The following is a 16,171-nucleotide window of genomic DNA, read 5'->3' as shown; positions in this document are numbered from 1 at the left end:
GAAATTAAATCCGGCTATTGCCATTTCTACAAATTTAATTTATATATATATATATATATATATATATATATATATATATATATGTATATTCCAGATCATCTTGAATCCAACATATTGGAATTAGTCAAAACGTTTTATATGTAAATGTAGTGTTGTGATGCATAGATTTCAATGTACTTTAGAACTGAACACGATTATGCAATATATCATTTTTAAATATTAATTTGTATTAGTACTTTTATCGTTACATTTACACACACACACACACACACACACACACACACACACACACACACACACACACACACACACACACACACACACACACACACACACACACACACACACACACACACACACACACACACATATATATATATATATATATAATACAACATGCTGTTTCTGACTTTCCAAGATACATGAAACAAAGCTTAAGAATACATTTCCTAACGAACGGAAAGGAATATTATTCTAATTGAAACAGAATTTATTAATGTACATAATTATTTCAGTGAGTATACTTTTATAGTTTGAACAGGTTATACTAATTGTTTGCCTGGTGTCTGTCTGTATGTATGTATGCCCATACGTCTGTTTTTCTGAGTTGTCCGCACGATATGTCAAAAACTAACTGAATTATAGACTTAACATTTTGCATTAAACTTCATTTCACTGAGTTCGAAGAATGCGCATGTCACACCGTTGGATTTTTCCGAGCGTTAGAGAATATCTTTACATCGTTTTTATGGGTAAACATGATTTCAGCGTGCAAATAGCAGAAAAAATAAATATAAAAATAAACTGAGTACAATACTTAGGTTTTACAATAATAATTATATTTTAACACAATAAATAATGACATAATTTTATAGCCCAAATATACCAACGATATTTTGTATATATATATACATATATATATATATATATATATATATATATATATATATATATATATATATATATTATATGTAGACATCTCCATGATTAAATGATCTATTCATAGATTCCTCACTCAATCTTAGCGAAGTCTGATACACGACAGGTAGGATACCTCGTATAATTATCTAAACTCATCTTATTGTTTGTGTTGTGGCTGTTAGTAACATATTTCTTTACATTTATGATTTCATAAGATTGTTACAGTATATTACTATAAATGTGAAAGTGCCTTTGTTTTTTTGTTTGCAATCACGAGTAAACGGGCAAACAGATAGTACTGAAATTTTCGAAGGAGACTCTTGTAAGGAGACGGTCTCTGGTATGAATATAGGTCTATTCTTATTTCGAAAATCCCTCCGGACTACGCCCTACTGGTACTTAAAATAGTGAAAAGTCCCAGTTGAGTCTCTAAAGTTGTGAAATATATTATTTGAAAGACCCTAGAAATGTATGTGTAAATATCGGTTTATGTCAGCAGAACCACATTATTAATTAATTTAACCACTACACTCAACGTTTTACATTTATGGTGTGTATATTCTATAAGAAGTAACCGTTAATTTTCATGCGGTTTTAGATTTCAGCGATTAACGTTACAAAATTTCTCTACGTTAAAAAAATGGGTAATGTCCTTAAGATGGTTCGAATTTAACTCCGAAAAGTTACTTTGAAGCAGTCTGTAAGAATTATACTACATGAAAGTTTGCTGGAATGTGATTTCGAAGTAATGAACCAATTCCTCTCTAACAGTTTTATAACAATTTTTTATTTATAAAGAAACAGACATGCAACAATGTCATTGTTAATGTACTTTTAACCATGCATTTTAACAGACACTAAGTATTAGACATAAAATACATAGTTAATATACTTTTAAAAACTGTTATGATACCGATCTTAATTGTTTCTTGAGAGAAGTAGGCTTTTCTGAACTGTGAGATATATTTTCTTGATAACGAAACAAGGGTTTTACCTTCGGTTTTTAAAACTATGGAAAAATAAATACGAAGAATGAAATAAACTAATATGGCCATAAATATATACTTTTTGGCGTAGGCAGCAGGAAAATTTCAACACTGGCGTCTGACATATAATTCACGTAATCACGGTCATACTCGAGCGACGCCTACTGAATTGCGTGCAAAACAGCGGGTAACAGTTAGCAGTGCAGGTATAAAGGACAAAGTGGTCTAACTTTTACTGTACACTCAAAGACCATTATGAAGCCTATCTTAGTTCTCTTTTGACAGAAGTGGAGATCTCAGATCTGTGTATGTATACATATTTTCTTGATCGATAAAAAGCCAAAATCGACAATAGAAAAAGTACAAAGACCGAGGTAAATTATTACGAATATAAATATATACATTTGAACACTGTAGCAGCAAAGCAAACTCAACACTGGAGTTCAAAATATAGTTCACTCAAACCAGAAGTGCTCATACAGGTGAAAAACCTATGTAATTGCGTGCGACACCAAGGGTAACAGCTAGTTTTTTTTATAAATCCAACATAATTTATTTTTAACAAGAATCGAAACATTTAGGAATTATGTCAAATGCAAGCTGATACAGCTGGATAAAGATTCATTAGTTCAGTAAACAAGAGACTACATGTGCACTAACTGGTCCTCTGTTGTGTTTTATATTCAAGCTTTCTCTAAATAGCAGTAATTTAATTATGATACATTCATCCGCGCTGAGGACGCACAATGTTTTTGTTGCATAAAAATTACGCTTATCTTTATAATTTATATTACCTTTACAAATGCATTAATATTTTTTAAGAATTATGTTTATAACAGGAAAAAATAGGCTACTATTAAGGAAACTAATAATATTTTTAAATTATTTAGTTTTACCATAAAGTTATTTTAACATTGTTTTGTATAAAAAATTCCAAAATAATTTGATAATACGAATAATGTTTCCTTTTTATAATTTATCTTTCTATTTATTACACGCGTAGGAAACGTAACCTTGAATAATACTATATTGATGTGTTAATAGCGTTGAACGTTAAAACACATATGATACAATTTTAATAGCTGACGCTCGTATGATTGATTTAATTTCAAAATGTGTTTAGATAGGCCTATATGTTAAAAAATAAAAGGATAGAGTGGATACTGTTATATCCATGAACATTCACATGATTGTTATTTTTCGTATCTTGGGTTTCTCTGATAGAGTGTGATGGCTAAAGGTACTGGTGATCCGAGGAGTCCTTGGAATATTTATGAGAAGGTAAGATATTAAGCAGATGATGATCTAAAGAGCTGCATGTTCCAAGGTTTGTAAAGACAGTCATTTGACGTTATCCACAGGTGGTCTTGGAGACGCTGCTGTGGAGTGTTCCTAAGGTTTCAGTCCCATCGGAAACCATCAACTGACCGTTTAGTAGTTTTTTCCGATGACTGGGTCAAGATTCTTTGGGCCGGGGGGAAATGTAAATACATTATTCCTCTTATATTATTACATTTTTACCTATTCTAAGTAAAATCTCTTGCTTTTTTTTATCTTAATGAGTATTGGCATCTTTATTCTAGATTTAGTATTTCTACAACAATATTTTACTAATCGGCCTGATCAGTTTTTAGTTTTAGTTTTAGTTAATACCACTCTCCTATACCTATGATTTAGGTCTTTTAAATGATTATATAACTATTGCAGAAGAAAAATGTTAGAATGTGTGAAACATTTAATAGTCGGTGTATGGAAGAGAGATTCGTTATAAAATTTTCATTATATATCCATACCAATGTTTGTCCAACACAGTAAAACTAAGTGTTCTTGCCGACTATGTTTGCTCACAAGCTATAATTTATTGAAATTTCTTTGCCTGTGTCCTTCTGATTACAATTCCATGCATCCTCAAGGCCACTGGATTCCCGCTCCAAACTCTGAGAAAAACTTTTTTTAACAAAAAGTATTGTAACATTTTTTTAGTGATCTCAAAAATAACAGAAGTTCTTTCTAAAATATCGTGGGAAATATATGTGACAATTATGTTTACGATTCCATAACGTAATAAAACGTAAAAACGTAGTAACGTGTTATGTATAAAATAACATACTCATAACTTCATATTCAGACAAGTTATCACAGTGGATTATACTGTTTTAATTTATTGTTAATCTCAAATTTTGGGTCACTATCTTTGTAGATATAAAAAGGATATAAAAACGTATTAATCTAAATCTAAAATACCTTACTAGCGTAATATTGTTGTAGTATTCATAGCGGTTAATTCACTTTATTGAAATCATTTTTGGTATGCATGCAATTATACTACGTAATACAAAACATTCTACCAGTTGGAAAATATTCTAACTGTATTAAAAGAATAGCTGTAATTACAACAAAATAAAATTCGTTTAGTTTATTCACGTATCATCGAGATTACATCTTGTATATTACAAAAGGATTCCTTTCTAAATAGTATCAAAGAAGTTTTGAGTAATTTAAGTATTAAATTTCAATAAATATATATTTCGCTAAGCAGTGAACGATCACTTCAAAACCGAAACATAATAAACATTTTATAGAAAAGGCGTAGAAAAACTAGGACACTGTTGAATTATACTCGTATTATATCCAGAAAATCATGGCCCCGAATTATAAACGACTCGCGTCAAGTTAAGCGCTCTTATACGTACACTCACAGTCCGAATGTTATGAAAATTGTGATGTATATTAAAACATTGATATCTAAAGATTATTTATTAGTTAACTATTTAAAATTTGCTACACGAATTAATTATATATTTCTTATGTTTAGATGTGTCCGTGCTCTTTATGTGGGACAGCCCCACAAAATGGGCTAAGGCTTCTCTCTCTTCATTTAAAAACCGTTTGTATAAAAGCAATGCAGATACTTATTTTTCAAATCTGGAGAAGGCCACATTCTGAATCAGCATTTACCAAAACTACTGACGACACCAAATCAATTTTAAAGCAAGTATTTAACAAATTTTGAAACCATGATACACTTTTTATCCTAGAAGTGACACTTTCTTTTCATTATAACAACGTTAAAAACTAATTATATTTTCAAGTAATGAACTTAAAATGTAAAAATACAAGTTTGTTTATTTATATTTTTAATAATTGAAGTAGGCCTATAAAAAGTTGTGGATGGTGAATAATAAACACACTAAGTTCATAATTCAAAATTGTGAAAAATACAAATTCAAAGTATGGTCTCGTAGAATTAATCCTCCTAGTTTGTAAATTTAGGGGCACAGTTTTCCCCTAAAAAGAAACTCATATTCACTCCTAGATACGCCATTCCTAGACGTAATATCGGGATATATAAACTTAATTATGATATGAAAGTTTAATACTCATAATAATTATAATAAGAACAGTAAAGTATTAAACACAAACATTACTACACATAGTTATTTATAGGGAATGTTTGTCAATATTGCTATAGTACAATTTAGTAAACATTATGTTGATATTGTTTGTTCAATACAACATCAATATGTTTCCACGTATAATTAGGTAAACATGGATTGTATTTGATTTAGTTTAGTTTAAATGCAAAATACAACACGACACGTTAAAACGAACTGTTTTTATGTGTCAGCCTTAGGCTTGAATACTAAACAGACTAAGATATATTCACCCATCAATAGGTTTTTTATTACTATATGGTAATAAACACAATTTTAGGAGCATTATTACTATCGCTGTAACTTTAGAATATTTGGAAACATATGATACTTTAAAATATGCATTGTAGCGTGTTTCTAATTGTGTATAATACTAAACAAGTCTGTAATACATTTACTGTGCAGTAGTTATATGTTTTATTATATTATTGGAACATTTATTTTGTGAAATATGATTTAAGGCAGTATAAGAAAGACTGGAAATTATATGGAATAGTCCGCGTAAAACTTTGCCTCCTTTGCTTGACACTGATCTCTAAGCTCTTAAATCCTAATATCTACAAAGTGTATCATCATAAAAACTGTACCATATTTATTAAGGAGAATTCCCTTTTGTAAAATGATAATTTTGTATAATGATATAACTAAAATAAAATAAACTCCTGCGTCTGTACAATACAAGTCAACGAACAAGTATAAAGAGTACTAAAAACTGCTAAGATAAAATAAACCTTAAAACGATCATAAACAGTTAACATTTACATGACAGTAGAGTTCGTAAATAAATAATAAATAGGTGTTTAATAAGGATTCTTTTTCAACTCTGTGAACTATTACTAAAAAAAAACAAGTATTTTATTGTATTTTATCCATGTAAGCTTCAGTAAACCAAAAAGTATTTTAACTAGACCCTTGAAATGTTTATATATTGTTACTGCATACTCTATATATTACAGGATTTGTAAAGTATATAGGTATGCTTGAACGTTTACAGCACAAAGCGCGTTTTCTTTAAATATTTTATTTTAATTTTTACTTTAAAGATTTATTTGAAAGCAGCCATAGCCTATGTTATGTTTTTCTTTAAGGTAAAAGACTTTAAATAAAACATATATTTCATAGCTACGTTAGATTTTAAAAAGTTTATAAATACCATTTATAGGTAAAATACCATGTTCGTAGGTTTTAAACATAACACGTATTTGTGAAACTTACTAATAATTTAAACGTAACTCATATGTCACAGGCATTGGTCATATACAACAACTACAAAACTATATTTAATGGCATTTTAATTATAACCCACGACCATATAGTTTGCCTAAAAAAAGTAATCCGGTTAACGCCTGACACAGGCCTTGTCGAATGTCATACACAGGTGATCCATAGGTGAGACTATAAAAGACCAGCAGGAAATCTCCATATTTTGTATTTAATTTTGTACCTTCCTTCACTTTTACTAATATGTTGGTAATATTTTGTAAGACTGCCTTGCTAAAGTTATCAAAATATTTTTAAATTCTTTCCTGCAAACTAACCAACTATGAATTTATTGTTAACCAATGCATCATTACCTGGTTGTTACACATATTGATATTCACACAATATTCTTATAAAACACTATGATCTTGTAAGTTAACAAAGTACCATAACAAAGTAGCATAACAAAAGTACCAAACTTTCAACTTATTTTGTCTTAAATCGATACTTCACCCTAAAAAGTTTGTTCACTATGTAAATTGTAATTTGCCTACAGCCGCCGAGATGCTTACTGCTTTCTTAAATGATTTATCCGCCGAAACTTTTCCTCTTATACTGGATAAATAATATGCAAAACTTTCAATGCTTTGGCGAAAATGGCGAAACCTTTACGAGATTTCTTCGTCCATCTAATTTATATTTATTTAAACATTAGCAATAGCTGCGAGAATAAAACTTACATTGGATTTCTTGCAGTAATAAAATGAACACCATTACATAGTAGTTAAAAATAAAGTTGGGTTTTAAATTGGGAAATCTTTTATTTAGTACAATTTTGTTTACTACTTCTTGTTTAGTATAAATGAATATTTGTTGTTGATACACACATTACAATAAAATACTAGCAGTTACGTGTGGTTTTTTATCGCAATATGTTCAATAGAAAAGCTGGTAAGTCCGTGGTGTATCCTTTTTTAAATAAATTAGAATGATTATTTAAAGATCGATATTTTAATTTTACACTAATACCAACACTATAAAAATACTACTTGTTTAAACTTATCTAAGAACTGTAGCATATATTACGATGATCAGTTGCATTATTTAGAATTAATGTTTTTTTTTTTTTAAATTGAACCAAACGAGTTTGTATTTAAATAAATTGGAATGAGTGTTTACAAGATCGCTTAGTTAATTTAGTGTATCAGTTGTTAAGTTAAAGTAGCGTGTCTTTGTGTACAATGAAATCTGTGACATTACTTATGAACGTTCTTGTTCACATTTCAAATGTCAAACTGAATATGCAGCATGATCACTTTTGGTGTTTCATTCGCACAAAATTGATGGGTCAACCCCCTCAACTTTGGTATGCTAATATAATCCTAAGACTTTAAAACGATTAGAAAGTCCTTAACTTTTAAATTAAGGTAAATTACACATATCGTTGAATAATATAAGAAATGACTGGTGCTATTGATTTATTCTGTCATATACAGGGTATTCATTTCAAAAAATCAAACTTGTACTAAAAGAATTATAGCGCAAGTATCAAAATTCTGTAAACGGGATTATTTGAACTAATTGGGGGAACACAAAAAATATTTTCAAAATAGTTGTCATCACCCCCTGCCTCCTTACCTAAAGCCAACAATTTTGAAATGGCAAATAATACCTTGTCACACCACAAATTGCTCTCAAAATTGTGCTCTTTCTGTATGAAAATGGCTAGATGCACACTACCCGGATCACTGGGTCGATAGAAGAGGATCAATTGAGTTGTGGGCCAGGTCTCCAGACTTAACACCCTTAAACTTTTTTTGTGAGGTCATTTGAAATCAGTAGTTTTTAAACTCATGTCACTGGTGTCCAAGACTTTGAAAAGCAGGATCACTGCTGAGTGCAGACGCTTAACCAGAGAAACCGTTAGAAAGGTCGGGCAAGAATTTGAAAATAGGTAATTTTTTGCTTGAACAACAATGGCTACCGATTTGAACATTTGATTTGAAGTTTTCACAGGATTTACAACAGTATTCTGTGAGTAATTGTGTTGTTATTAGCAGTAGTACAGTAATTTTTAGACTAATAATTGTTGTGTAATAAATTACATTATTGGCTGCTTATACCAAACGGTTTGGCCGATTTTCATTAGTTTTAACAAAAACATAGCATTTTTTATGAGCTTCAAGTTGAGGTGTCACAAGGCATTAATTGCCATTTCAAAATTTTGGCTTTGGGAACGGGGGGGAGCACCACCATTTTGAAAATAATGTTTTTTGTTCCCCCACTTAGTACTATACACTCCCCTTTACAGAATTTTGATACTTGGCCTATAAGTATTTTTATACGAGTTTGAAGTTTTCAAATTAACACCCTGTATATTCCGAACTATGGTGTATGTCCGTATGACAAGTCTATTACCCATACTAAAACGGTTTATGATTCTATTACATGATTTAATTGTGAGATGTTAGTACATATAATTTAGAGCAAGCTATTACGAATATATTATTTTTAGTTTGCTTTTGTAAACTGAAATATATGCATATAGAATAAAGCGATTCACGCAAACTTAACCTATACAATATATCTTGAGTTGAATAACATGGCCTGAAACATATAATGTACATTTGTAAGGTAAGTAATGATTGACAATTCAACGTCACTTAGTATTAAGGCTGGAAGCAGGTACAATAGAGACTGTAACAATGGAATCATTGAAACAAAGCCTGGTTTAATTATTCTCACCACTAATTTTGTACAACTTCTAAGCAAATTACGGACTCAGATTACTCTATCTTGCTCCATTTTCAAATTAAAACTATGTTAACGTCAACTTGAAGGTGTTCGTGTTCATTTACCGTTTTATGTGAAATACTATATCTGATATTTCAGTGTTATAATTTAAATATTAATAAAACAGTATTTTAATTTATTTTAGTTTTAAAACAACTATATCGATGGTAGGCTGTCAAAACATTACATATTCTTGTATGCAGATTACTACAGTTTTTGTCACAAAACGGTTAACAAAAGAAGTCTAGAAGGGCATTTTCACCGCTTAAGACTCGTTTTATTGCAGATTTTGTCATGTTTTGGTTTTATATGGCAACAATACGACCAGTTCTAAGTAAATTCCTATTTATTATTAAATATTGAACGAAGTGATTACTAACATTTGATATATATTTTGTTCACTGTTGAATGTTTTTTCTAAATATAATGATTGTGAGATTATATCAATGTTAGATTACAACTTTAGTCACTTGTGTATATAGGTTTGCTTTCTACGTTGCTGAGATGGTAATTTGAGGTAAAATCAAGAACCTACGAATTTTACGTTTTCTAAATTAATTCTCAGAGCTTCATCGAAGCCTATCACTCGAGGAACTGGTAAATTTTAATTTCTGTCTGTTTATCCGTTAGTCTAATTTTTCATGATGCCTTATGTCTATAGATTAGATATGATGATGGTGCATGTTACTAAATGGGATTTTGCAAGTATTTTAACATTATTTTTTTGCAACTATACATTGTCTATGTACACAGAGTATTCACAGATTACATGTATATCATCTAGATTTCATTTATTTGTCAGGTTTGGTAATGTAAAGAAACAGTGATTTTGCATATCTACGCTCAATAATACTGTATACAAAGTATGGTGTCAAAGATATAAGGAAGAGATAAATAGAGTTTTTTATATATCCCAAATGGCTTTATGATATTTTTTGCTAATTGGAATAAGATGTTAAGCGTTAGGTAGTAAAACATTGATTCAAACTAACACAGATTCCAAATAGAAAATTGATCGAATTTGACTTTTTCTAGCTGTAACCTTTTTTAATTGATTGAACAGAATAATTTTCATGTCGTTGATTATGTCTCATTATATCTTCAATTCGAGTCATAACTAAAAGGGCATTTTTGAAATCCATAGTAAAAGTTCCTAAGGAATAAGTATTAGGACCTAATGAACACTTTATACTCGTATATATCGAGGTTTAAAGTTGAACCTATACCTATATATATTTTATTCTGTGTATATTTTAAAAGTGTACTTGAAAAGTTTGTTATTGACGTGACAACGTCTTAAATTAGGTTGCGGCTCGGAGTCACTCATGAAAAAGTGTAACGCCCGGTAACGTTACGATGCCCGTCCAGTGGGTCCGCCGCACGGGATCCGCACGGGATAAAGCAGATAACTGTGGGTCCGCCGCATGGGATAACTATGTTTATCTATAACTATGTTTATAACTATGTTATATATAGTATATATATATATATATATATATATATATATATATATATATATATATACACACACACACACACATATGTTTTTGACACGGATTGTTTGGGACAGTAATGCTACTGAAAACTATCAATAAAATTTATATTAGAAGTATTTATACAAAAAAATTTCATTATTTCAATTTAATAATTATTGGCTGAATATATGAGTTTTAAAACATAGTCAATGTTCCTGACTACCCCACGTTCTGAACTGTTTTACTATTTATCTAGAACTTTATGTATTTGCGCATAGCCGTCACAACACAACCAACATGTATTACCACCTAAAGGTAAACAAAGTTAACCTGCTCAGTCATCATTACATTTTTAAAAAGGTGACATTACAATAATAGCTGATCGAATAGAATAGCTCAAGAATAGCTCATCGTAATTTTGGCCTCTCAATAAAGTTGTTATCTCAGTGTATGCAAGTACAAAATAGCAATAAGATTATTAATGCTGAACAATATTTGCGCAAACCTATTGAATGGTACATGCATATAAAACAAATATAATAGACTTAAATGTTAACTATCTATATTTATAATTGACATACAAATTTTATTTTAAGAATAATTGAAATCAATTATTAATGCAATAATATAGCAAAAAATAACCAGTTAACTTGTTCTATGTAAAAAGATTTTCTGCCATGAAGGCCAAAGCGGTTTATACATCTTCAGATATCTTCAAAATTACTGCAGCTAGAGGTCTGGTACCAATTTTATTCAATTTTTCAGTTCAATTTGCATAATATACATTAAATTTTACGTCCTGGGTAACGCCCAAAATAATTTAATAGGGCTCCCTTTTATCAGTGGCACTGAAATCTGGGCGAAATCTTTCACACTGTTTAGCTCGCTAACTAAGCGTTTCTGGAGCTATGTGTATATGCTTTTTTTCATTATTTTCACCGTAAGAACAAGTCCTGACAGTTTCTCCGTTTCTTCATGGGACACCCTGTAGCTCTAATAATAGAAGTAGCCGTCTGAAATCTATCATGGAGGATTTCATATACGATTACTATTTCTCGTGTACACTACTAATTAGGTTTAGCCTCATATATCACTTACTTATATATGTAGTTCTCAGTCACTCTGGAAGAAGTCTGAATAATTAGTAGCCAATAGAGCACACAGACAGAGGAAAAAAGTTTATTTAAAATAGTTGGGTATCTGATCAAAAACATGAATTAATAGGATCATGTAACGGAGGAAAAAAGTTGATTTAAAATAGTTGGGTATCTGATAAAAAACATGAATTAATAGGATCATGTAATGGAGGAAAAAAGTTTATTTAAAATAGTTGAGTGTCTGATAAAAAAACATAAATTAATAGAATCATGTAAAGACGCTATTAAATTCCTTGTCACCTGAAATGAGAATCGATTATAAGTTTTGCTATTGTAAGTTCCATTCAGACGGATGCTAGGGTGATGACGAGCGGTCTTATCCGAGCGCCTGGCGCCAGGTGAGGATCTGATGACGTCATTACCTCTGGAGAACATATCTTTACTGCAATAGCAAACAGGATTTTTAATGATAACTTCTGATGTACGTTTAGTAATCGTGATATTTTTTATTTCAGTGCCATATTAATAAATGCGCCTCAGTAGTTTTAAAATGTACTTGTAATGCCGATGTAACATTAACATTACTTGTTACCCGTAATGACTTTCTAACTGCTCGTATTAATAATAGCGTATAAATAACCCCCATTAACCTTGTGGTACATGTATAGGTCATTTCGTTATTGTGTAATAACTGTCTTTAGTCACCATAGTCATAATACTGTACAAACAGACGTGAGTTAAAGTTATTAATTGTATGTAGGGCGTTCAGTTTTATTTTAGAAAAGGTATTTTACGTGATTTTATGGTGCTTTCCCGTGTTCTGTTCTGTTCAATGACTTAGGACAAGAAAAAGTAGAACGCACTCATTGCAACTAGTCCTAAAAGGATCCTTACATTGTTTACCTCAAAGTAAAACGTACTCATATATTTAAAATTTACCCCACTAAGTGTATTTGATGAGAGTTTAGTGCAGTTTCTTCCACCAGTTGACACGAAAACAGGTTTCTGTCTTTGTGTATGAACGTTTGTAATAGCTATTCCTATTACAGGTAACCAAGGTTAGTTCGGACTATATACCTTTACAGCCTCTTCATATAAATTGAAATTGGTAAATATTGGCCTACTGGGAGTCGCACTTCGGGCCAGGATGTCAGCTGTGAGAGACCTCAAAGCCGCTTCCTCTGATCTGAAGTCTGGCATGCATTTTACCTTTTATATATTTACATTTTTATAATTTATTAAAAATAAATTATTAGCTTGTATTGTATTTTAGCAAAAACTAATAAGCAACATCACTTTAATCATTATAAAGACTTATACTGTTTTGAACTTGGATGCTTTCTTTAATATACAGGTAAAAAAATTAAAATATTATTAATATCTTACAAATGTTTAAGACATTTTAATGTCCTTAATCTGAGGAAAATTAAAATATTACAAGTAAAATTAAATAAAGTTGCACATTTCTTGATTGATTTCTAGAGAACAAAATGTTAATAAATATGTAAAAACCCTTTTTATTCCGTATGAATTGTCGTTATTTTATTACTTTTACTTTATTATCAAGCTGTAAAGTTTCAACCTTCCATCGTCTTGAAACGTAATATGATAATCTAATATTAATTTTGTACTGATTTGACGCTGCAAAGAAACAATACTTCATAATTGTATATGTTTTATCCTTAATATTTTTTGAAATAGATATAAAATATTAATAACACTTACAGGCAGACAGATGGTAAAAAAAGCACTTCTAATTCCTGTCTGTATTACAAAAGAAGTTAATGAGTGTGTCTTCACCTGAAGAACAATTCCCCAAAAGATCTCCAAAGAGTTCGTAATCATACTTTATACTTTTTTCATTCATAATTATTTAAATTCGTTATATTTTTAAATTAGCTTATAGCCATTGGCTGTCTTTTTAGAAGCTACAATAACATCGGCTCTCAGTGTTACTCTTTCAGTAAAGTTTCTGTAATAATGTAAAAATAGGACTGTTTTACAATATGGCATTAATATAAACACCATATATAAAACCTATGAAATAGAATAGAGAGTTACTAATTGTGTCTGATAAACCAGTCCAGAGAAAAACTTTACTTAGTTAAAAAAACAGTACTTCTTTCCAATGCTGTTTTAGTTTACATAGAAATATGTCTAATGGAATATATTATGTAAGTATCGTATAACATATAAACAATATCAGAACAGTGTACAGAAAATGTACAATTGTTCTTCACAAAAAATTAGTAGCCGGGAGTAAACTGCTGCGTAATGAAATCCTAAGCCTACCTCTGTACGTAACAAGTTTGTGTGTTTGACACTGATGTATTGCTGTGGCAGGATTTGCAAGCAAATTGAATACATAAAAAGACTGCCAGAGTCGTTTGAAGGAGTAGCGGGACTCGTTACAGCATAACAAATGCAATATTATATTTACCAGGTTCACTAGATGTAGTAAGATGTCCAATTAAGTGAAAAAAAGGAAATGTCGTCGGCGAGTGGCAGGAGACGAATCTGATATGATTACACTCCATGAAATTGAGATGCCAGTAGCAGGATATTCTGATATAGAAATGGAAATATATTATTACGATTGTAGTTTTTGTTACAGTCCTATAGCTGTATATACGAAATACTTAAAAGAACGAGGTTCAATGAAAATTTAAAGTACAAACAAGACTGGGTGTAAGAAAAGAGTTTGAATTGTCAACTCAAACATGTTGATCGGTTAGTTTGATAAACACTTTAATTATACATTATAAAATGGGTATTTTGGATATTTATAGATATTATGTACGTATTTTTGAGACAATAGCATAATTTATGTGTGTTCTAAGTAATCTTCCATATTCTCCTTAAAAATGTGTTCCAATATTTTACGTTAACAGTACAGATATACTGTTTAAGTTAACACATAATTAACGGATAATTTGTTTTGAAAGTATTTAGAAAACACAACTAAATGTCTTGTATTTTTAAAGCATTAAAACATTGACATGAACTGACGTTTGGAAATAATCTTAACAGTAATAATAAAAACGCTTGTAATTAAATATTAAGGAATAGTAACCCATTTTACAGTAATATCCGATTGTTTCTTTAATTAGTATTTTATACACGTGAAAATAAACTAGTCTCTAGTTTTATTTATTTTCTAGAGGTTCCCACTCTATTCCTCCTTAGTCAGGCACCAGGGAGAGAAGTAGTGTATCCAGCCTTTGTCTGTAAGGGCCTCAATGTATTCCCGTTAAGCGTAGGCCCCAGTTAGAGCTTCAGTGTTCTGTATTTTAGTTCACTTTTGGAAAGGCCCTAAAAATTATTTCGTTCTATTTTACCTTATCATAGAAATGGTCCTGAGTTAGGCCGTTTTAGTCAAGCTCCAGTGAGGCCCTAGCGTCATCTGTTTTAGTTTACTTTTGAGAAAGGATACATATACTAATTTCTGTTATGTTTTTGTTTTGACTTAGAAGGAACCCAAAAAGTTGTGGTAACAAGGCCAAATATAATTGCTATACTGTTTTATCTTACGGGTAGATTCCCGCTGACATTTTGTATCATCATCATACTATAGTTTCTTCCCGGTCCCAAGGAAGGCCTTGCGGTAAGTCTGGGTGTAATTAGATAGGTAAGGAGCGTTTTATTTTATTCGGTCAGTCTGGTATTTTAGGATTCTCGTACTTAACTGTTCTTTTCGTTATGCGCATACCAAATTAGTTTTTTGTTTTCCTGAGGCTATGATGAGAAGGCCTCTACTAAAGCTAAAGTTTAAAAAATATTTTAAATCTATTAGGTTTTTTTGGATTCTAAAGCTGCTTTTAACAATCTAACAATACCTGACATGGAAATAAATGTGTTAAAAAAATTCAGTGGTTGTATTAAAAGCACCGCTTGTAGATGTAAATATTAAATAATGTATTACCAGGCTGCTGCCAAATAGAGTGATAATGAACTAAAGGATATGTGGATGGGTCTAATGGTCCCAATTTTCTATGAGAACTTTACATACAAACTTAATAATTAGTAAAACTTGAAAATTGACTTCCCTTCACGTTGATGTTGACTCATAAGCGCGGGCATCAACATCTTGGCTCGCCGCCAAGCTGTAGTCGGAAATAGTGAAGATTAGTAGATTATAATTTATTAATTTGAGACAAGAGACTCGGTTTAACGCACCTAAAACTAAACCACAAAGGTATTAGCCATTTATCGAGACTACTTAAGATTCATGTCAACGTGGAGATTAGAAGGACATCACCACACTA

The sequence above is a fragment of the Homalodisca vitripennis genome, chromosome 2, assembly GCF_021130785.1.
Source record: "Homalodisca vitripennis isolate AUS2020 chromosome 2, UT_GWSS_2.1, whole genome shotgun sequence".
Taxonomy (NCBI): Eukaryota; Metazoa; Arthropoda; class Insecta; order Hemiptera; family Cicadellidae; genus Homalodisca; species Homalodisca vitripennis.
This window is presented reverse-complemented; position numbering follows the sequence as displayed.